A 22,831-nucleotide genomic window follows, 5' to 3' on the forward strand; every position below is an offset into this window, starting at 1 on the left:
CAGTCAGTTTGCTGACACATCTAACGAGGCACTTTTATCGGTTATAGAGACAATATCGTTTATAGATGAGGAGGTACCTTAAGCTTATCCACACATTATATTTTCTTCTTTTCTGGAGTAAATGGTGTATGGGGGGGCTGTTACTGAACCCAGACCCTTCAGGAAACCTCTGCAGGGGGGCCGACATCACCTGCGCCCCCCTCCACCCCCTGCATCCCTGTGTGCTTTGAAAAGCTATGGCCTACCCCCCCCACCCACACAATGTGCCCCCTCCTCCCTCCCACCACCACCTTGCCCCTGGCACACAGTGGCAACCTGGGAAACATCACCGTGGGGAGGCGGCATGCAGGGCACCCCCAGAGGCCTCAAAAGACGAAAAACCAAAAAATAAAAATATCATTTTTTTAAAAAGCACAAAGAGGTGCCCCCCCGCCTTCCCATCATGCCCTGCAGTGCTCTTGCACTTGCACGCTACAGTCAACCCTCTGTGTAGTTTCTGGTGGAAAAACATCCACATTTATTCGGCTTTCTTAGCTGGTGAAGCACCTCTATAGCGCCAGCAGAAAAAACTCAAATTAACGTTTATGGACATCGAATACCGTTCGGCTGAAGAATAAGGGTCTCCTTATCCCAGTGATTTCGAGCGCTCAAGGCTCTCTGCAGACCATTTCCAGAGAGGGCCCCAATGTCACAGGGGTGGTTTATGCAATTTTCAGGTCTTATAAAAATTAGTCACATGGAAAATAAATGAGGTATTTGGACGTCGGCGCGCTAATTGAGTGGAAGGGAGATTTAGCGGAAAGGCCAAGAGATCGTCCCGCCATCGCGTCCTGCGGATCGACAGCGCTATTTATCTGTTCCCCGGCCCTGCCCCAGGGGGCACGCGGTCGACACCTAGCCGCCACAATCACCCAGCTGCCGTTTCCACGGCGGCGGCCAGATGTGATGGGGTCAGCGGTTTGTTTCGGCGGGGGCCGGTGGGTTAATGATGATTGATGGCCGGCGGGCATGGCTGGCGTGTGTGTATGTGTATGTGTGTGTGTCTGTGGGAGTGGCGGGGGGGGGGGGGCATTTCTGGGCGATGTTGTGCTTCATCTTGCATGGAGAAGCTCCGCCTCCTCGGAGATCACACTGACAACAGCTAAGGGACCACAGCCCGTTTCGACAACCAAGGACGTCGCCAGACCAGAAGACCAGAGCTGGTTGAAAGGCAGCCTTCCATCATAGCCCATGTGTTATAATTATGGAATGCATCCGCCTGCCTAATCTTTCCTGATAACACATATTCTGTTCTGCTTTGTAAGCAAAACGCTTCCATGCTTTAATTTCTCTAAAAGAATTTTTCAAACCCTAAGTACGATCAGTTTCACCTCTAACCAGCAGCTGCCTCACACATGAATTCAGTGAAAACTGTGTTTTTGATATCACCGCAGGTTTAAGGGGAAAAAAACAACAAAAATCAATACCCCACAAGACGCCACATGAAGCGTTCGATACCCCAGCACGAGCCTGAAGCTTTCGTTGGTCTGGTCCATGCGTTTTGCCATCAGTTCATTTCGCTTTCTCCATTTTTTTGCCATTCAGGTATTCGCACAGTCCCAGGCTACCATACTGATGCCCACGGGAGCTGGGGTGAAATTAGCAGACTGCTAGCTGCTACGGTCAATGATTTCTGTGCACACATGAAACTGCAGCAGCTCTGGGCACACAACATGTCAAAATTAGAATTTAGTTGATTATCATGCTGTTGGTTTAGACCAGAAATAAGGTTCAGTGGCTATGGCTAGCAGCAGCAGACTAGCACTGACTCGATAGCTAGCTAACAGCTATAATATCTGATATTGGTGGAAATATTACAGTACAGAACCAAACCAGATATGAAGATGAGCATCCATGTACTCAAGAGGAAGGCACTGTCCTTTAATTCAAACAGGCATTCTGCCAACATCGGTTCTGGTCGACTCGACCCAAATCCCATAGCAGTATTCCCAGGATAGTGTCAGGAACCAGAGCATGATATTTCCCCATAATTTTAAGATTATTAACCTGAAGTGTAACAAACAGCATCACTCGGCCCGAAACATGCAGTTCAGCTGATTGCTTTTCTGCAAACGCCAGTCGTAGCCTTGGCAAGACCAACCGGGTTTGTTTATGGCCTGGATGGGATGCCCCCCCACCCCGGAAGGGGATTTGTTATAACAGACATGTGCGGCTCTGTGTTCGGCCCATGGTCCATTTATCAAAGGCCGCGGTGGAAACCGGCCCCACGGCCGCCATCCTGCGCTACATCATCAGCCCCTGATGATTCCCCGGGTGACTCCACCCTGCCTCCCCCCTGGCTGGCTCCTCACTGATTGATAGGTGTCCTTGGAAGCCTCCCTGCAGGACAAGGCGCTGTGGCAGGTCCTTGTCACTGTCAATCACTGCCGGACCCACCCCCTTCCCCCAGTCTCATTTAGCACGAGCTGCGTGTGACTCCAAATATAGATTGAGGAATTTAAAAAACAATTAATTTGAAGGGGAAGACAAAGGCAGGTCTTCTATCTCTCATTCTCTCCACCCCTGGACTTAATTTATCCTGTTTACAGCAGAAATGGGAGGTCGGTTAATAGCTGCCTCTGACTTGCATTGGGACGGAGGTGTTTAATCCAAGAAGCGAGACTTCGTCGGTGCAAGCGGGGATTTTCAGAGACGGGAGAGTCCATCATTAGAGGAGCGTGTTGGGAGGCCTGCTAAAAAAAGGTGCCATTACTGAGGCGGACGGAGGCCTGTCCAGTGATATGTTATCACAGGCCCGCCTGACAGCCCATTTTCCTCAACGGCATCCCCCCCTCGCGCCGCCCCATCCACCTAATGGATGCCAGCCTGCCGACTTCCTGCCGCGAACCCGGGGTAATCTTTCCTCTTCCCACTGAAGGTTGACGTGTTCCCTGCTGGTGGTGCAGGGGCCGGCCAAGCCACGGTCCACGTCCCAGCAGAGAATCCTGACCAAAAACAGCTTCTCGGAAATGCAGATGGGCTCCATGACAAAACGGGCCCGTCACGGCGAGCTAATCATTAACGACCTTCGAACAAAGCGCCGCTCATTAGAGCCCGGCCGCCTGATGACCTACATGGGCCTTTGGGTTCCCGGGCCCAGCTGGTTGGAGTCCCAGACTGTGGGTTTGCCGGGACACGTGGAGTGGTACGGAATTGTAATTTTTAACGACCCACAGACTGAGTGAGATTGGCAGTTTGAGCCGAACGTTCACAGGGAGTTGCCCCAAAACATTATCGCAAGATCTTTCACATTGAAGAAACGCATGTTACTTTACCACATCTGACTGGCTGTGTTAAGCTACAGCTCGTCCCAAACTGCAGCCAGTAGAGTAGATGGAGTCCAGGCCTAACTCTGAACCACCACCCCCACCCCCCGCACCCGGCACTGTCAGGCAACTGGCCCCCGATAACGTATTAAACCCTATTTTTCAGTGACCGTGCGGTTGTTTGTCCTTCCTGGTAATACAATAGCAGCGTTTTAGTGGCAATAAAAACGGGGCAAAATAGAATCAACAGTTTCTTAACGAGGCATTAGCAGGCCCTTCTGGGACTGCTCGCCGTAAGTCCATTACTTAGCTACTGGCTCGCGTGTCTCTCTCTCCAGATGGCGTTCGCCTTTTAAGCGTAACGCGACACTCCAGGCGGCCGAGCACCCCCCCCCCTCCCCACAGCATGGCTTTCTAACCTCTGCGGGGCCGCCCGTGCCGTGGCGGGCAGGGCCAGGCGGGAGAGAGGGAGTGGTGGCAGCGTGCGGGTTTACTGCAAGAACGGCAAGCGGCGCTGACATTCCAGACGGGGGCCGGTAATGCAGGAGACAGGGCTGTCAGATCCCGCTACAGGAGGAGAGACACTCAGCTTATCTGGGAGGAAATTCAATTACGCTACAGTGTGGCACTAGCTGTCCCGAAAGCCGACACCCGCGGGCATTTCACGGGGCGCCGACATTAGGGAGTGGCGCACACTGGCCACCATCATCACCTCCTAAACTCCACTATATGGCTCCACACGGCTCTCCTGTTCAACCAGCAGCTAAATGGATGAGACTCAGAACTGAACTGGTAGCCAAGTGTACAATGTAATGAATACACACAATTGGGGGTTGTCTACCTTTGAAGATCTTAAATACTAAACTAAATTTACCTAGTTACTTTTAACCGTTCGTCTTTGGCTAGATTTTCGTGGCAGTAACACCACGGTGACTTTAACCACTAACCTTGAATCGAGGATATTAAGATTTTTATTAAACTCCCTTTCCTGCTCAGAGCACATTTTTTCACCTGCAATTTTATTTGGTATTATCAACACACCACATATTAACTGACACTGCACTGAGCTAAAGGACTCCCATAATGCTATTGGGCAAACATACTTCACTGTAATAGCTGTGAATGGAAGTTTAATTTCTGAATGGGCCAAATGGTTAATTACTTAATTTCCCTCTCCTGTGTTTCCTTTGTCCCGCTGTCAGCAAGTCTGGACCTGGAAGCAGACACTTAAGGAGCGTACGGGGGTAATCCAATACGGGAACAGCACCTTGTATGATCTGCTGACATTCCTGAACCCCAGCAGGTCACAGCAAAAACTGTGTCCTGCTGAAAAGTCACCTGCGGGTCCACAGAAGCAGGCCGATTTGTTACAAGCACAGGAAGCAGGAGGTGCTTAAGCAGCTTGACTTTTAACCAGTTAACAGTCCGAATTCCAGAGGGGGCCTTGCCATTGTATCGTCAAAGTGCTGCCTGGCTGCAGCCGCTGGAGTAAATGAAGAGCTAACAGTCTCTGAAGATAATTTAATAATCCATGGACAATTTTTCAAATGATCATTTTCATTTTCTAATTCACAGCAGCACAGGATACACTAAACGTTAATAAAACTAAGTGATTTTAACATTAAAGTATCCAGTGGCATTTAGTATTACAGATTAGCCTGGATTTAATTATCCAAGTTCACTTTAAATGTCTGGGATCCTTGACAGATCAAGTGGCCTTGCAATGACACGTAGCGCCGCCTCCCTGCTATCATGTGGTCACCTGTGCCACACCCACACCCTCACGCTGGAATGCACAGTTAAAAACGAAGTGGCTCAATCATAACCATAACCATCCTTCCTTTAACACAACATAAACTAGCCTCTGTGCTGGAAATCACAACAAATTCATCACCAGCTCAACAGGCCCCCATGGACAGACCTTTGCTCTTTGTGTCCCTGCTGGATCCTTACTGATTGCAGAAATCATAAAATACCCAGGATCGTCACCAGAGAACTAGTACTGTATCAGTCTTTTCACTCAGACCATTCATCCAGCCTCATGTTTCACACATCAGAATTAGGTTGAAAATTGCCCCCCCCCCCACCCCCGGGAATCTCAGTGTGCTAACTGGAACTATTAAAAATAGTCACGTTATATATATAAAAAAAAAAACAACAATGGGCCTACTTAAATACAGAGGCCGTTTAATTATGTCCATTAATTAACAAGGTCCTCTGTGATTTGGGTCCTATGGAAGACAGCATGACCATTCAGAACATTCCATTTCCTGTGGAACTGGATGTGATCATGTGTGTGCTCGAATCCGGGAAGAGGGTTAAGTGAAGGAACATTTTCTTCTACAAAGTTCCTGCAAGTCTTTAATAACTTCTGTAACTGTCCTGTGTCGTCCAAAAATTGTAAACCTTCTCAGATACAGAGCTGCAGAGTGTAATAATTATGTACATTCAACAGAAGGGTCATCAGGAAACTCCAGCTTGCTTGGAGATAAGAAGTTGTCAGGGAATGTGTCCGAAAACTGCCCTTTTGGCCAAAATAAACAAAGAGAATGTTTAGGACTGTAAAAATGGCAGTTATAAGGGGGATTCAGCACAGAGAGTTTAACTGGAAACGTTTTGACTGCATTGAAAGACATAAAGAGAACGAATGCATCACAAACAATAGCTTAGAAATGTGGGGGGTTCCATACAACTCACAAATAAAAAGTCTTTGTCCATTTGTTTAAAATAATATCAGATACTTTGTGATCAACAAAGACTGAATTGTGACAGAAATGCAACGTTCAGCCACAGAGGAGTGCAGTTAATGAGCTCTACTGAAATCTCCTGTTCATTCTTGTCCTGCTGTGTTTGTTCTGGTCTTAAACAGAACTGACCCACACTTTCCGCCAACGTGATACGCACGGGGTTCAGTCCTGGCCTCCAGAGCCAACTGGGTTCTGGTTAATAATGAGCATTTCCATTTCTGTTCATCGGAGTCACTTTCTATCAAGCCCTAAGGCAGTTTTCACGGGTGTAGAGAAGATACAGCCATTGCTATGAACCTCGCAGGCGCATGTGGATTCACACACCGCTGTTCGTTTGCAGATTGTAACGAGCTGGAATTGATTCATGAAATCGATGGGTTAATTGAGAACAATCTGGCCAATCTGTTGCTCGATGTCAAGTTGGGGAGCTGCCATGTTTAGGAAGAACAAAGGAGGAGGTGCACCATGTCAGGTCACGGGTTCAATTCCACAGAAGGCAGCTGGCTGTACCTTTAAGCAGAAGTCAGTGAGCTGTTATAGCCTTGAGCAGGTACTTAACCTGAAATCTCTTCAGCAAAGCACAGAGCTGGAGAAATGGCTAATCCAGGCCGGTGGTGATCCTGGAGCTTAAGGTGGAGATAAATTTACCCACAATGCCAAGGCTTGACAGAAGAGCGTGAGTCATGGAGTCAATGGAAACGACAACAGCAAACACGAGAACCTGAGTCACAGCTCTGCCGAGATCTCAGGGCTCTAGCAACAAGCAGACATCCAGGGGGCAGAGATGAGAGCTGCAGTAGTGTCGAATAAGAGCAAACACATGCAGACATTGGCGGAAACGGGCTATTATAATGATACCGTTAGACATCGATTAAGAAGCAATCGCTCTTATAAATAACAGACAGAGCGGCAGCAAAGAGGCACCTGCTCAGAGAGCCCCAGACAGTGACAGTAATGTTGTTTTATGGTTCAAGGGGCATCCCCATGATTCCTGCAGCACCAGAGGTCAGCCTGATGGAGGGGGGGGGGGGGCAGCAAGGATCACCACCACAGGTCAGGGAACGTGAACATCGATGCTGTTCCAGCGATAAACGGGAGTCCAGCACTGCATACCATCTACTGTCCAATGCTAGGTTTTAAAAAGGACTTTCAAAGATACATAAAGATGAGACCTTCAGGTTTTTCATCTCCAGGATTCAGGAAGTGTGTCCTTCAGACTGCAGCCATTTAGACAATGACATCAAACATCACATTGTATTGTTCATAGACGCACCCAGGCGGTGGTATGAGGGGGGAGCTGGCTGCCGGCTCAAAGCCCACTCTCATCGTACATGCATGCTTATACTGCCCCCTCCTGGTCGGTAAAGGCCGTGCAACTGAATGTTTGATAAGGATGGAGACCTGCAGTATATTTCCTGTGAATTTATACATGTATGCTGTGTATCTCCAGCTCCGTAGGGCAGAATGCAGGTTTTGGGATGGACAGATCCAAACCCCAGATCAGTGGCTCTCCACCTCCAGAATCTCCGGTTTGAATGAAACACATTATGCATGTGCAGGGTTCAGTATGCGCCCCCCCCGCACAGTTCACAAAGAAACTAAATTGACATTTGAGTCCTCTGACGATCAGGCGACCCGTAGAGAATGTCTCCCTCCGTACAGCCTCTGCTTCCTGGGACAGACCCCAGACCTCAACGAGTTTAGTGGGACACAGCTGCTGAAATGTAAGGGTGCTGATGTCATACACCAGTGTCATTACGCATGGGGAGAGCAGATCAGGGTGCTCGCATCACCAAGCGCAAGAGCGGCGAAATTCACCTGACGTGTGACATCTGTGTGTCGGAAGTGTGTGACTTACTGTAATGAGCTTTTATTTCTGCATATGTTCATATACACCTGCTTTGGTAGCTGGCCAGAAACGGCTGGCGACACACATGGCTGGTCAAGGTCAGTTTACATACACCACTCAAAGGCTACTATTTGGACATATCCCAGGTTTCCGGCCTTAGATCTGTTTGACTGTTTTATTCCGTCATACCGCATTTTTGTGATTTCTGCACCCCTATCATATTTTTAAAAGCTGATTTAACCACCCATTCTATTTCCTCCTTCCTTTAATTTGTCAGGTTGAGCCGTCCAATCAGTATGTCCTTTATTTACACATGCTCGGTGAGTTGTCCAATCACCAAAGCAGCATGGCCATGCACACTCGACCAGCCTTTCACCTGTGTAATTAGGAGTGCTCATCTTCCACATGGCTCTGTCTGACAGGAGTAATTCTGCTGGGATTTGCTGCTCGCCTGGAGATCATCGCATCATGACTTGGAGACCCTTAATTATGTGTTTTAGATAAATCACGCGTAGGCAGCAATCCAATGACACCAGATCAATACACACCCTAAGGATAGTGACCTGAAAAGTCAGCAGCCGCTTGTGAGCAGAGGTGACAGTGACCTTCAACGGCATCTTCATTTTGTCACCAAGATTACGGCATACAAAAGCATCAGCACCTCAGCCTGCTACTCCAATCTTACACTTTGTTGTTTGAACAGTCCCTAAAGTGATTCAGGCAAAGAAACCATTCAAAGGTACAACAGCAGACCCCTCCATCAGACTGGATCCACCTTGTTTCCCTAACTATCAGATATGCTTGTGTGGGCAAGCAGAACTATTGACTGTGACTGAACAGAGAACTTTGTGATAAGTTGGCCAGACTCCTGTAGATAGGTCAGGGCTAATTTTATATTGGGTTGCTGATATTGCTGTAACGTACGGTGAGGGTTGGTGTGAAAGGCTGCCGGCCGCCATCAGGAATGGAGCCATCGTTCATAAAGAAGGAGCAATGGTACAGGAGGGCAGCTGTGAATAGCCCATGTGAGGAAGGAGTCCTACTATTTATGCTAAACTCATCTGGCACGGCTTGTGCAGCCACCAGCAGGGGTCTGAACCACGCCACCCCAATGTGGACAGTGGAGTGATTACGTTCCACAATTCATCTATCATCTTTTTTCTAGTCCACACATCCAGGTGAAGGTCATTGCTTAAGTGTGGAGAGATTTACATACTCTTGGGTCGGAGGTCAGATTTAGCCAACGGAAAATAGCAACAGAGGAATTTACATTTAGAGATCTGACCTTTATATAGATTTCAGGATTATGGTATTCAGGACGCATTAACTATTTTCTTTTGTGCAATCTGCCGTGCTTCTGAGTCTCTCTCTGGTCAGGACATCGGAATCAATACGTGTAACTAAGGTCACCTAACTCCCCTGTCAGAGACAACCCCGTAATCTCATTAACCTTCAAAAGTCCTGACCCATCGACACCCCATGTGCTCTCTGGACTGGAGGATAATAATGGTCACATATTCTCCGCCTCTTGTCCACATAAAACAAGTTTTGGTCTCCACACATGGTCCCTTGGATGAAGCACATGGGATCAGCATCCTGTAGAGGTCAGCAGTGAGTAACAAGACACCCCCAACCCCTCCCTTATCCGTTTGACATTAATCCACCATTCAGGGCTGGGTGGGCTCAGACACGGACTGGTCCGAAATTCCTCTGGAGCCTTAAAGGCAGTACACAGAGAGGCAAATTTACTTTGATTAAGCTGTTAATTAGCTCATTCTAGCATTTTTGTGTGAGGTGAAACTCACTTCTTTTATCCCTGCTTACCACATGGTGGCTGGTCAGACAGACATTACATCTGAGCAATGCGACCACAGCCCTACAGGATGAATTCTACAAGGCACCATCACATTCCACTAACTGTCTGGACTGCATCCATTTCATTGGAGTAATTGCTGCAAAAGTCCAGGGATGCATAAATCTACACATATATGCATGTGCATTTGACTGAGCAATTTAAAACGGGATTTAAACAGGGGTGCTGGTAGCTCTCCCCCACGCCACCCACACAGGACTCAGTGAGCAGAGACTCGTGGGAGCTAAAGCGGAGATGACCGAGGTCCAGAATGCCTCAGGCCAGAGGGTGGCACTAAAAGGGCATCACATGACGAGGGGCAGAGCTAGGGACAACTGTAGGTACACCGTACACCACTGGGGGTGGCGCAAGCCTGATGCTAAACGCTGCACAAAAAGGAGCAGATCTCAGAAATTAATACAATTAACAGACACATTCGATGCCGGTATAGATCAGTTCAAGAAAAAGAATGACATTTTACGTCTGGCCACTAGATGGCAATAGCATGACTATATCACCAGTCACTGTCCAGCTTATCAACAAGGAATAAGCATAACATGTTTAACGTTGCGTGGATTAGTGGACAGACCTTCGTTCAAAGGAAGTGACCCTTCAGCACTGCCTGCACAGCATTTCCACACCCATCCCTCTAGCTGGCATGTGCTAGTCGATCAGCTAAGTGCACTTACACACACTCAGAGGGAGCTTTTATCAAACAGCACCTACAGGTCGACACATACAAGCATTAGGCACATATAGAACAAAGTAAAGATCAGCTTTAAAGTAAAGGTCAGCTTTAGAGCCTGGCTGCTCTCATACAGCTCTACATTAAAAAGGTTTAAGGGTGTCTTTTAAGTAATAACATACACTGGTAGAGCAGCAGAAATTGAACCAAATATCCCATTAAACTGCAGTTTCGAGATATTATGGGCTATTTCTTGGAGAAGAGGTGATTCCACAGCCTGAGGAGTGAGACAAAGAGAGTGTAATTTCTGTTTCTTGAGACAGGGGGAGTAAGAGGTCACAATGGCGGACTGCTGTGACCTCGTGGGGTATAAAGTTTGCTAAAATCACACGGGTTTTACGTGGCTTTTTTCTAGGCTTTCAAATCTGATTTAGCCTTCAGGTGGTAGCTGGTAGAGAGAGAGGAGGTTCTGGGTGAGTCTGACCGACTCCCCAACACATCCTATAAACCGCATCGGGTGATGGGGGTGCAGGACTAATGGTCTGGATCAGGTAGGCAGGCAATGTCAGGAAGGGGGGGCCAACGAGGCTGGGGGGGATGCGGTGAGGATGCAGGCAGACATATTAGCTCTCTTCACAAGAGCCCTGGGGGAACTCAAGGTCTGCAGTGAGGAGGGGGAGACGTGCAAGGTCACCTAGCTGGACCTCAGAGGACAAAAGGATGCAAGTTAATCCTGGACCCGTGACGCCAGGCTTATCCACAAATGTCTGAAGGATCTTGAGGTCAATGATGTCACATCCTGTGGACCGAGCGGTGAGAATAATCACCGGGGGGTGGCTAAGTCACAGAGCAGGAGGGTTGTTCCTTTGGAAGGCCTAGCTTTGAACAGACCCTGACTTCACGCTAGGACTCGGAAAGAGGATGAAGGGTAGAGGTGTAGAGTTTTGGCAAGACTGAGGGTGAGCTGGCTTTTTAATTCCTCTATATTTGCAGCAAAGTGAGACCTGGGACTGAATTAAGTGCTGGTAAACTGGGGAGTTTTGAGGACAAAGTAGAAAAAAGAGGGAAAGATGTGGATGGGGGTGGTGGAGAGGCAGCAGGCTGATCGAGGTCAGGCAGGCAGGACTGCAGCGTGGGGGTTTACAAGAGGTGAAACCTCACAAAATGCAGCACAAAGACTATGCTTTTGGACCCTTGAACAAAGTATTTATCCTGAATGACTCCAACTGAATATGAAACTGTATCAATGTGCAACTCGTCAGACAGATGTGAAGCCCACAGTGAATGAGACAATAATATAAGCCCAAAACAGGCAGTTAGTTAAATGTAAATCTGATATGGGAAGGCGTCCAACAGTGATTTAGTCAAATATGAATGTGCTGAATCGTACAGATAAAAATATTCTGATTCCGTCTAGATGTGATGAATCATGCTGTTGATCTCTAATATATCTGCCCTTTAACTTGTCTGGTTTTCTACAGCAAGAACAAACAGCACCAGAACCTTTAAAAAACCCATTTGCAAACTGAATATTTACCACCACAAGGCTATGCAATTTGTAAGAAAAGAGATTTGGGCTCTAACGAGATCGTTTATCCGCGTCAGTCTTGAGTGTCCCATTTTTAAGGCATTTGACTTCTCCGAATTGCCTGCAGAACTGAAGCCCAGATAAGTAATATTTAAAAAACAGTGAGGGAACTTTAAGGACACGCGCTAAGTTAACACTAAACACACCCATGACAGAAATAACCACTGACACTAAGCTGTTTGGTATTTTGAACATCTCTCAGTAAAACCACAAAAACCACAAAGTTTGTTTACTTAAGCAGTATGGAACTAAATTTCATTATACATATCTGTTGATAGATATTATATAAACAACACACAATGTGCAAAAAAAAGCCGGGAACCAATTAATTGGTTTTCCATTATTTCTCATGGGGAAAATTCGATCAGAACTCGAACTTTTTAGGATTCGAACCCAACTTCTGAACGGATTAAGTTCGAGTTCTGAGGTACCACTGTATATATATTGACTAAAGGAAGCCAGCTACCGATGGGGCTTCCAGAAGGATGGTGACACCATGGGACACCCTGGCCACGCACGTGGGTAATAGTGGGAAAGATCTGCATGGCATCCTGGGATTCTTTGAATCTAGCCGGGCATCCAGTTTAAACACCACCCTCAGCGCCAGCGAAGCAGATGCAAAGCGTGGTGAAATTTTGACTTGGGTCGTCCACCACTTGCTGCTCATTATTAATAAACCATTGTCCAAGTGAGGGAGCAAGGTCACCCAGTTCCTGGAGCAACTGGGGGCCCAATGGTAACATCACTGCCAGCCACAGGATTTGAACCAGGGACTTTCTCATCATGGGCACAGAGTCTCAACCTGCAAAGCCACCCCCGGTCCCAGTCCCAGGACGTTTACAGCAAAGAAAAGCACCATCCACCTAAAGCTCATGCATGGATAGGATAAATGAGAGGAGGCTGTGCGTGATGTTCAAGTCAAGGGTGGAGCGGTGAGCAGAATCTGCAGACTCCCCACTATGCCCCCCTGGGAACCAGCCAGCGAACCAAAATGGGCATGGGAGTCTGTTCTGGGGGGGCGGGGGGTATTATGCATAATCAAAATAACTAAAACGCACATTTAAAATCCAATTAGTGCCAGAGAAGGCTCCAGCTCCTTGGACACGATTCACCCAAACCAGCCGGGGACGGGGATAGCCGTCCTGAGAAGCCAGCCCCCACAGCAGAAACCCCTCCCTCGGCACGCTGCCAGCCCCCGTCTTCAGGCTGCAGCACTGCGATAAATAACCAGCCTCGCAAACTAATAAATCAATAGCACAACCGCTCCAATTTGCAGCACAATAAAAATTGCAATTTTCGCAGGGGTGGGATAGGAGTGAATTCTGCGGGAATCCCAGCGGCCCCCAGTGGTGTTTTTCCTAAGCGCTAAGGAACACAGCCTGTGCTCACTTTCCCCGAAATTCCAGACCCAATGTGGGACTGTGGCCTGAGCCCTGTGGACAAGTGCTGGTCCCAGTGGCTGACTGGTTATGAGCCTATTTTATTGAGTAATGCAGCCAACAGCAGTTGGACTTAACGTGTAACTTAAGGAAGTGCTGATGAGATCAGTATTCAAAAGCTGTAGTGGGCATATCTATAATATGCTGCCCTTCAGCATCCAGGGAAACTAGTCTGGTTCACAGCATGTGTATCCTGCCCACCATGGTTTTCAAAGCCTTACACTAACTAATGAAATGCATCTGCTCCATAGTATGATGTAATCTTAAGGGAAAAAAATAATTTGTCCACACAGGTGTTCATCAGCTTAAAAATGAGTTTCATGACTAAAAAACACGGCAATGTGTGCATTTAAATGCACAGTTAAAATCACTACAAAGTGCATACAATGTCATTATGTCAAACTGCAGGCACATGTCCAACCTGTAGGAGGTGCTAACACCTCAGGAACCCTCATATGCTTAAATTCCACCTGCAATTACTTAGTACTGCGTGGAATTGCTTTCTGACCTGAGGGACTTGTCGGCAGGAGCCCCCCCCCCAGCAGATTTATTCATTGTCTGCAGGATTAATCCTCAAGGGAATTAACTTTCGCTCTGAACACAGTGAGGTAAAGGAGAACCTGATTCCTGATCCAATTGCTCTGGAATGGAGCAGTCCAACTTAATTAACACGCTCCTTAAGCGGCACTTTAAGATCCACGTGCCTTTTTAAAAACAGACGAGATCGTTTAAATTGATCCGTCAACCAGAGGCCAGATACAGATGCCCCCATACTACACAAACACCGCCCCTGCCCCCACCATTCATGCTCTTCCTCTGGACAGGGTATGCAAAACTCCTTGTGGTACTTCCTGTTCAGGGTATCACAGGTTCACAGCAGAAGTGCAATACGATCCATTTTACCCAAGTCCAGGTGACTGCCTGTGTGGTGATGGAGCGGCCTGTCACCATGTGGTGACACCATGGAACAGGAAGCATAAGACTACTGGGGGAACCGGGGAAAGAAGCACGGAGCGGGCAGGTAGAAAAGCAGTTAAAGCACTGGAGGCACCATCCCACATGGAGCTCTGCTGTTGTACCTTTAATCAGTGAACATTTCACCATAGATATCGGATGCAGGACATGCACGGCAGCATAAGTCATAAAAACAACGTGCTTCCTGGGAAGGTCTTTCGTCTGAAGGAGAATCGCAATTCGAGATGCTGAAACTCTTGAGGAAAACGAGCATTTTGGCTCCCACGGGCTGTCATCACTAATTTATGGTGAGCATGGATGGATCTTTGTTACAGACCAAATGATACCATGACTCAGTAATAACAGTGATCACATTTAAGGGACTTTTCATGGTTCGCTGTGTTTCGATGGAAACGACCTGAGGAGAATCTAGCTTTATGCCCCCCGGAACTACTCTGTCTAACTGCTGATTGTAAGTAGGAGGTAAAAAGAGATTGACACTAATATGAAAGGACTGAGTCATTTCAAGCAATTAAGAGATACATAAGACAGTGCAAGTATCCCACTTTTAATGAGATTTCAGCTCCTCTCAGATCTCTAACACCCCCTTGAGGAAGCCCGCCCCCCTGAAGGCCATCAGCGCCAAGTTCGCCCTCTCTGGTGTAAGCCCCCCCTGCCTCACATTACACTGAGGGCTTTGCATCTGAAACTGAGCCCTGGGATCGATAAGCTCCGAGAGCGGCCCGGCCCGCAGTTTAATCACCCTTAATGCTGCAACTTGCTTAAAACCCAATTATGCTGCTTCTGCACGTTGATGTAAAAGGCTTGTGGGAATGGCCAGCCTCGCAGATTTATGCGAGAACCTGGCAATATCAAGAGGCATGTATTGGTAAATCAGCCCAATAAAAGAAGACCGGTTCTCCACCTAAGTGCTATTCGTCCTATTAATAAAGACTCAGAAACTCTCAGCTAGCCATAGCTTCCTTCTGTGCATCACTGTTCTCCCAAACATGCCGTCATATGCACTGCTGTTCACATGCTTTGGTTAACACACCGTATTCAGAAAAGACTTTGGCTTGTGCCTCACTTTGCGCTAGTTTAAAACAATTTTAATAAAACATTAAGCACAGCGTGATTGCAGTTTCGACAGAGGACAAAGCAGTCGATAGGTGACTTTCTCGTAGAATCACACGTGATACAAACTGGAGGGTTTCAACTGTCATGTAAACAAAAGAGAAAATGGGGACGGGGCCCCTTTAAGAACAACAAGATGCCTTATGCCAGTGGTTCTTAACCTTTTTTGAGTCACAGGCCCCTGTTTGAACATGATGAAAGCTACAGACTCCCTCCCGAAAATATGCACATAAGCACATAAACTCAATTTTGCATGCAATGAATATATTTTATACACCATTTTTGTGTTCATCTTCCAATGCTCAAGAAAAGAATTAGGTATGATGAACAATAAAAATCCCCAGATGTCTTTCTTGCCCAACCCCAAATATCAGGGATCCAGCGGTTGCATCCTCGCCAACGAGAACAATCCCACGATTCATTACATCCAAAATTCATTCTTGGGAGGCAAGTTAACAAGTACATTCTTGCCAAGAATACAGTACATTCTTGGTATTGATAAACACCCTCAGTGTGATTATATACGGACATCTTTAGTCAAACCTGACTCTTGGCACCCAGGCTGCAAAATCACAGAGGTCTAATAAACCCCAGTGCCAATTGGATTGTAGGTCACGCGCTGGCATTTCCTTACCAGAGCCAATCGGATTGCAGGTTACACCCTGGCGTCTCCCTATCAGAGCTTGATCACGATTGCAGGTCACGCGCTGGCATTTCCTTACAAGAGCCAATCGGATTGCAGGTTACACCCTGGCATCTCCCTATCAGAGCTTGATCACGACTGCAGGTCACGTGCTGGCATTTCCTTACCAAAGTCATGTCACCCTTAGAGGTGAAACACTGTTTAGCCTCCGCCTGCCCACCCACCTGACCCCCCAAAGGGGTCAGAGCCCCCTTCTCTCATTCGCAGCCCACAGCCACGTGGGGTCAGGCCCAGTTAAAGTCCTCAGACCTCTCAGTACCTTTGATTTTACGTCATCTCTTGTTATACTTATAAAAAAGCCATCAGAAGCTCAAGCAGCCACATCCCATCCTGTCGGTCACATTTCAGTCTGTGGGAAGTTCCGGCTTGTTCCCCGACCCTAGACCCTCCGCCGACACCCTGTTTACTGGGGCTGCTTCTCCCAGAATCCATCTGATCTTTCACTGGGTCTCCCCTCCCGCCCAGCCTATCACAGCCCATCTGCCTGACCATCCACGCTCACACGCAGGCGGCTGGCAGGCCCCTCGGTCCGTGCCAACAGGGTCGTCTTTCGTCACACAAGCTGACTTTTCAAAAACGCAAAGAAGCAGTTGCTCTGAGGGTCAGGTCTCTGTACCTGTGACCGGAAGGCCGTGGGTTCAAATTCCGCGCTCGCATCACCGTTGAGGCCTTAACCTCGAAAGATGATCCGGATAAATGTCTGAAGCTGTGCTCTGACCCCAAGCCTCACTCCCACCTATATATGTCTCACAGGAGAGCAGGATGGGATATGTTAAAGCTGAAGTATTCCTAGATACCTGTACTAGCACGAATGGCAAATAAAGTGCCATTTCATTGTCATCTCAACTGACAACCCGTGACAGAAAGATTAAAGCGCTCTGGCCACATATGCATGTCGACACTACATGTAGGGGGCGTCTATTCGGACGTTCGGACAGCTCGCTCCTGTCAGTAGGGGCATGGACTGCATACACAGTAGGGTTGTGACGATGAGGAAATTTCCCCACCGGTTAATGGACATGTGACGACACCGGTAATACCTGTATCACCGTGGGGGTTTCCTCTTTTCCTCCTGCTTTTAAATAGCTTATAAATGCGTGCGTATTATACTTTCACTTTTAGTTTTGCGGGAATTGGCAATTCGGCGTCAATTGTTTGAATGGACGACAACGAAACTACAAAAAAAAAATCACTGATATTAAACAGAACTTTTATTAACATAGCACAACAAAAAACACAATGCTACAGGCTGAAAAAACTGTGGAAGTTGGTACCAAACAAATAACAACCATAGAACGTTTATTACGTAGCCTATGTTAGAACGTTTTTAAAACGAATAAGAAAATAAAATAGAAAGATAAATAAATAAAGTTTAAATAAGATTAAACGAATGAACAAGAAACGAATATATAAGAAAAACTTCCAAAATTACATTAGGCTACAAAAATGACAAGTCAGCAGTCTTTAAAAAAAAATAAAAAATGTGGGGACGGTATCACGGTGGAAAAGTGATGTCACCGGTGTTGCGTCTTAAAACTGGTAACACCGTCAACACCGTCTATCGTGGCAAGCCTAATACACAGCCGGGGAAAAAACGAGCCATAAGGGTGACAAGGTAGAGGTCATCTTCCACAAAGGTTTTTATGGTTTTTCTGAGGTTTTATGAGGAAAAAGTTCAAAAGGACAGAAAGTGGGACCAGAGGAAATGAAAATGGCTGATAAAAGCCAGGCATTAAGTGCGACACAGAGTAATATCTCTCTGCAATATAACTGGGCACACGCCCATGTGTTGTCTTGAGCTGATTATTCCCGACAGCAGACAGTAGATGTAAAATCAGCACCTTAAATGAAACAGTAAGAGTTTTGCCTAAGATTAGATCTCAGTTTGATATCCTGCTTTTAGTCCAGGTTTGGCGCCAAAGAGATTAAGGGTAGACCAGCTGGCTCCTCCCTTCTGATTCTCCATCCTCCAGTCGGGTGCTGCCTTAGTGCACTGATACCATTAAGCCGCACAATGCAGCTCGCATCACCAAACATGTCCCCAAATCACAGATGGGTGAGGAGTCTGGCAGAGAAAGCCTGCTTTGTTTGAACAGCAAACAGACCGACAAGACAAGAGATCCAAATGACTTTCAGAATGACTATTCTGCCAAGTTAAACAAGTGCAGTGCAAAGCTTCAAGAGTCAGGCCACTTCTTAAAGCTACCCATTCTAACAGAGAGCCACAGTTTTTGCAATGCAGTCAATTTGTTTGTCCTTGAAACTCCTTGAGAAAACCACAATCCATTAATCTGGGACATTACAGCGTAAGCACTGCATTAATCTATATGGCTTTCAGAACCAGTGCACCCAAAGCAAGGTCCTGAGGAGTCTGCAGGAAGCACAGGCCATAAGGCAGCAGACATGCTGGAGCTGGAGACAGTCCATTGCAGGGCACAACCTCACTCACAGAATTAGATGGTATGAACAGTTTTGAGACACTTATCAAGTTGCATTGCTTGTTTCTAGACTGTGGATGGAAAGCTACAGGGAGAACATGCACACTGGACACAAAGAGAGCTGGGGCAAGACTCAAACCCACAACCCCGGGGGCAAGAAGCTATACCACTACCACTCTGCCCTTCCATATTAAATCATTTAAATTTGTGTTTCCCAATCAAGCTGGGAGGGAGCAAAAACAGGGACTGTCTGTGGGTCCCCAAGGACTGGATTGGGGAACACCGATTGATATAATGAAAGAAATTTGAAATTCCTTATTAGAGTGAAGAAAACATGCGCTATTTCTTTAACAGTATTGGCACAACGAGCTGAAATATGTGTGACAGGGTTTATTATTTTAAGGTGCAAAAAAGGGACCCTGATGCTTGGGGAGAGAGGAATTATGTCTGTGTGTTCTCATTGGGAGGCAGACGAGACAAATTTGAGACTAACTGCTCTCATATGTAACAGTCTCGGAAAAGGTCACCAGCAGTCTCTCACTTACGAAAACAATCGCAAAATGTAAATAATGTACTAAATGTCTAGGATTGTTAAATATGACCTTCAACATACGCAGTGTAATTTTAGAAAAATGTACATCCTATATCTGACCAAAAGCGGAAACCAATTTTAAATCCTGTTCTTTAGAAGAGTGTTTCCCAGTCCAATCATCAGGGACCCACAGACAGTCCACATTTTTGCTGAAGCTAGAAAGGAGCAAAAATGTGGACGGTCTGGTAGGCGGCTCAGAAGGAGCAAGAACATGGACTGACTGAGAATCCCCGAGGATCGGATTAGGAAAAAAACAAACAATGATCATATTTAAACAAAATAGTACCCTATGTCTAACGGTTAAAGCCACGCCAGACATCTTTCACTTTTCTTTGTTTCTGGTTAAAAATGCCAGGCAACCTCCCTCTGATCATCTTGCACACAAGTTTCTACAGGTGTGTCAAAATAAATAAACTATCCGGCTGCCAGATGATATCTGGCGGAAAGATCTTTTTGAAAAATCCGGATCTAATTAAGTTCAATTTCACCGTATGTGATAAAAACAGGATGGAAATAATCATGTCTGCAGAAGAGAAAAAAATGTCTCCCTTAGTTGCTATCAACACGTCGCCGACAGCTGAGCGTTTTGCACTCAGACCGCAGCAAAGCACCGACCCCCCTGCCCCCCCCATCCTAGCACTGGGACGGCACCGGAGACAGGGGCTAATTACTCGCCCGCTGTGGGAGTGACTATGATCCATACTTCCATGCGGCTCAGCAGGGAAATGTGATGCGTTGTCCGTTGAGGCTGAAAGTCACCAGTACCCCCCCTTGACCGGTCCCCCAAACAGCCATCTGCACCACATCCCCCCACTTTTGACATTTTGGAAGCTCCAGAACAATTTAGTTCAGGCACAGAGATGTTTAATGAACTCTCGATGGAGTTGCAATCTAAAATTTCTATTATTGTGAGGGGATCAACAGCCCAGTCTCAAAATTACTTGCTGATCAACCCAGTTAATGGCATTGAGTGCAGAGAGAGGCACAGCTCCCATACAGGCATGCCATAAACAACCTCCCCCAACTTTTCTGCACAACCTAGAGCCCTTAATGCTCTCCCATGTACTTATTAGGACACCCCAAACCACACTATATCTCTGCAGCAAAGGAGAGCTGACTCAGGCTCTCTGACATTGTGTGGCTTGTCCCCCCCCACCAAAAGGCAGCTACATTACCACTTAGTGAGTTGCTACCCTCAGGCATGTTCTCCAGGGCCTTTCCTCAAATATGCAGGGCTCTAATTAGGATTTCTCCTCTTTGAGGTTTCTATGGCCTCCAGTGAACAGAAATGATTCATTGTCAACAGCTGCCTTGTAGACCAAATAACATCAAACCTGTTTTCCCCAGTCACTGGGGGATGTGAACACTTCTCAGAGTCGTGTTTTTTTTTTTAGTCTCACTTCTCAACTCTTGTCTGTCGTTTGCACCTCTTTTACGCAACACAGTGTACTGCCTGTATTACTATGTTCCATCCACCAGGTGGCACCATTACAATAATTTTGCTAAATAGGTAACACAGTGGAATCTCATGCTGTAAAATTATTTATTTATACCATTCATCTTCAAAGTAACTATACGTTGTATGGATCTGAGGCATTTTTTGTCTAGGGCATTTTGCTTCCACCCCCCCCCCCTCCCTCTCCCCGGCCTAAACACACACGGTACTCCCATAATATTGTTAGGGACATGTCCTTGAGGCAAGAAAATGTGATTTATTTATTTATTTATTTGTAGAATTTACACCAGTAATGTCCCCATAATCACCACCATAATCACCGACTCTAGGATTTGAAACTTATGGGGGCGCAACCCCATGAATAAATACAAGCTTTACGTAACAGACATATTTTGTGGTGGGTTGATTTAGATAAACAGCGGATGGATTTTTTTTTTCTAATTTACAGTGACAAAGGAAAGCAGTTCAGCCAGACTCAATCTTACCAGCAACGGAAAGACTACAGTGCGTGAGACGCGCTTTTAAATGCACTGAAGAAAGCGGGATGTAGTCGGAGGTAAAATTCACAACGGAATCTGTGTTATTGTTGGGTTTTAAAACTTAAGGTGAATGTTTTTGAAATGTATATATTTATTAAATTCTTTGTGGGTTTAGCTATAATATGTTGTTCTTTTGGTTTATTCTTCAAAGTCTTTTTTCAAAGGAAATTTTTAGACGTCCTGAGGTAACATGAGAAGCTTTTGCAAAATGTGTTCTTTATAACATTACTGTATACTTTATAACATTACTGTACTGTCTTAAAATGTAGTTTTCTTTTTCACATTATCAGGTTTTGTACAGCTGCACAGATTTCCCGTTTTAGCTGAAAGTTGTCTCAAAACATACCTCCTTTCACGTCTCCCTTCCGAAGCCCAGCCCGCTGCCACCTTAGCCTTTTTCGTTGAAATACTGGTATAGTGCAGTCCCTTCCCCCGGGTCCTAAAGGTAGCCGACAGCGTGTATTTGGAGAAGCAATGTGACATTTGGATAGATTACAGTATGTATTGTTAACCATTTTGCTATATCTAATATTAAAAACTATTCACAACTTAAGCCAATAAATAGACGTTTATTTGGAGGGCCTAAAAAGTTTGTTTGGTTTTTTTTTGGGGGGCGGGCTAAAGGTCCCCTCTAAAATACGCCTAACGTCCTGATCACCACAATGCACATAAAACTTTGAGTCCATTCATCCGAAAGGTTTTTCATTGATCATTGTCCATCCATTTCCTGTACCTGCTTGTCCTGTGCATGGTTGTGGGGGTCCGAAACCTATCCCAGAAGCTACAGGCGCAAAGGAAGGAACAACCCAGGATGGGGTGCCTGCACAGGCAGACACATGGTTGTATTCATATCGATCGTTATGGGGACTGTCTGTTCATTTCCATGGAGAACCTTATGACAACCTTAACCCCTAGCCAGGTGTGAGGTGACACTACTAGCCACTCACCTCATTAATCGGTATATTACATGTGACTGAAATGACCACAGCAATATCCAGCAGACAAATGAGCCAGTTTAATAAGTAATTTGCACTAGAATATCCTCCTGAGACTCCACCCATTCATTTATGTCCATTGTAGTGGACATTTTATTTTTGCATCTATCTTTTCACTTATGTTAGGAAACGTATTTATTCCTGTTGTGCGCTAAAGAGGACATGCTGTGAAATTAAAAATAAATTTGAAAAAATCTAAATTGTAAGATGTCTTATTTCCTCCAAAGACAAATATCCTAAAATTGAAGGACACTTTTTTCCTTGGGTCTCAGGAGGATATAATTCATTTTACTATATAAAATGTCATGCAGCAGTGGATTATCTTTGTGGTTTCAGTAAGTAACGAGCACTGTGTCCGCTACAAGAACAAGTCATTTTTTTTTTGTGGCAACAAACCCATAAATAAGTTGATATAAAGACATGAAAGTAAAAAAATAAATCATAAAGCTACGGTGCCTATATTCTGCTGCAGATACAGGTATATTGCTTTTAACGGCACTGAATCATCGCCTAAAGGCGTCTAATAGATTTTCTTTGCTTTCATCCGAAGTAGGT

General features: G+C 46.1%; 1 protein-coding gene across 13 annotated transcripts in view; it reads right to left on the reverse strand.

The window, feature by feature from the left end:
- The window catches only part of LOC111842111 (ephrin type-A receptor 5), a 110,024-nt gene extending 88,315 nt beyond the window's left edge, over positions 1 to 21,709 (reverse strand). For 10 of the 13 annotated variants that reach the window (XM_072714323.1, XM_072714320.1, XM_072714319.1 and 7 more), the window contains exon 1: positions 21,628 to 21,709. The gene's annotated coding sequence lies outside the window, so the exon portion shown is untranslated. The remainder of the gene's footprint in view (positions 1 to 21,627) is intronic. The other 3 variants (XM_072714324.1, XM_072714313.1, XM_072714326.1) reach the window with 3 other exon arrangements.
- Between the last annotated feature and the right edge of the window lie 1,122 nt (positions 21,710 to 22,831).

Source organism: Paramormyrops kingsleyae, chromosome 7, assembly GCF_048594095.1.
Source record: "Paramormyrops kingsleyae isolate MSU_618 chromosome 7, PKINGS_0.4, whole genome shotgun sequence".
NCBI classification, from domain to species: Eukaryota; Metazoa; Chordata; class Actinopteri; order Osteoglossiformes; family Mormyridae; genus Paramormyrops; species Paramormyrops kingsleyae.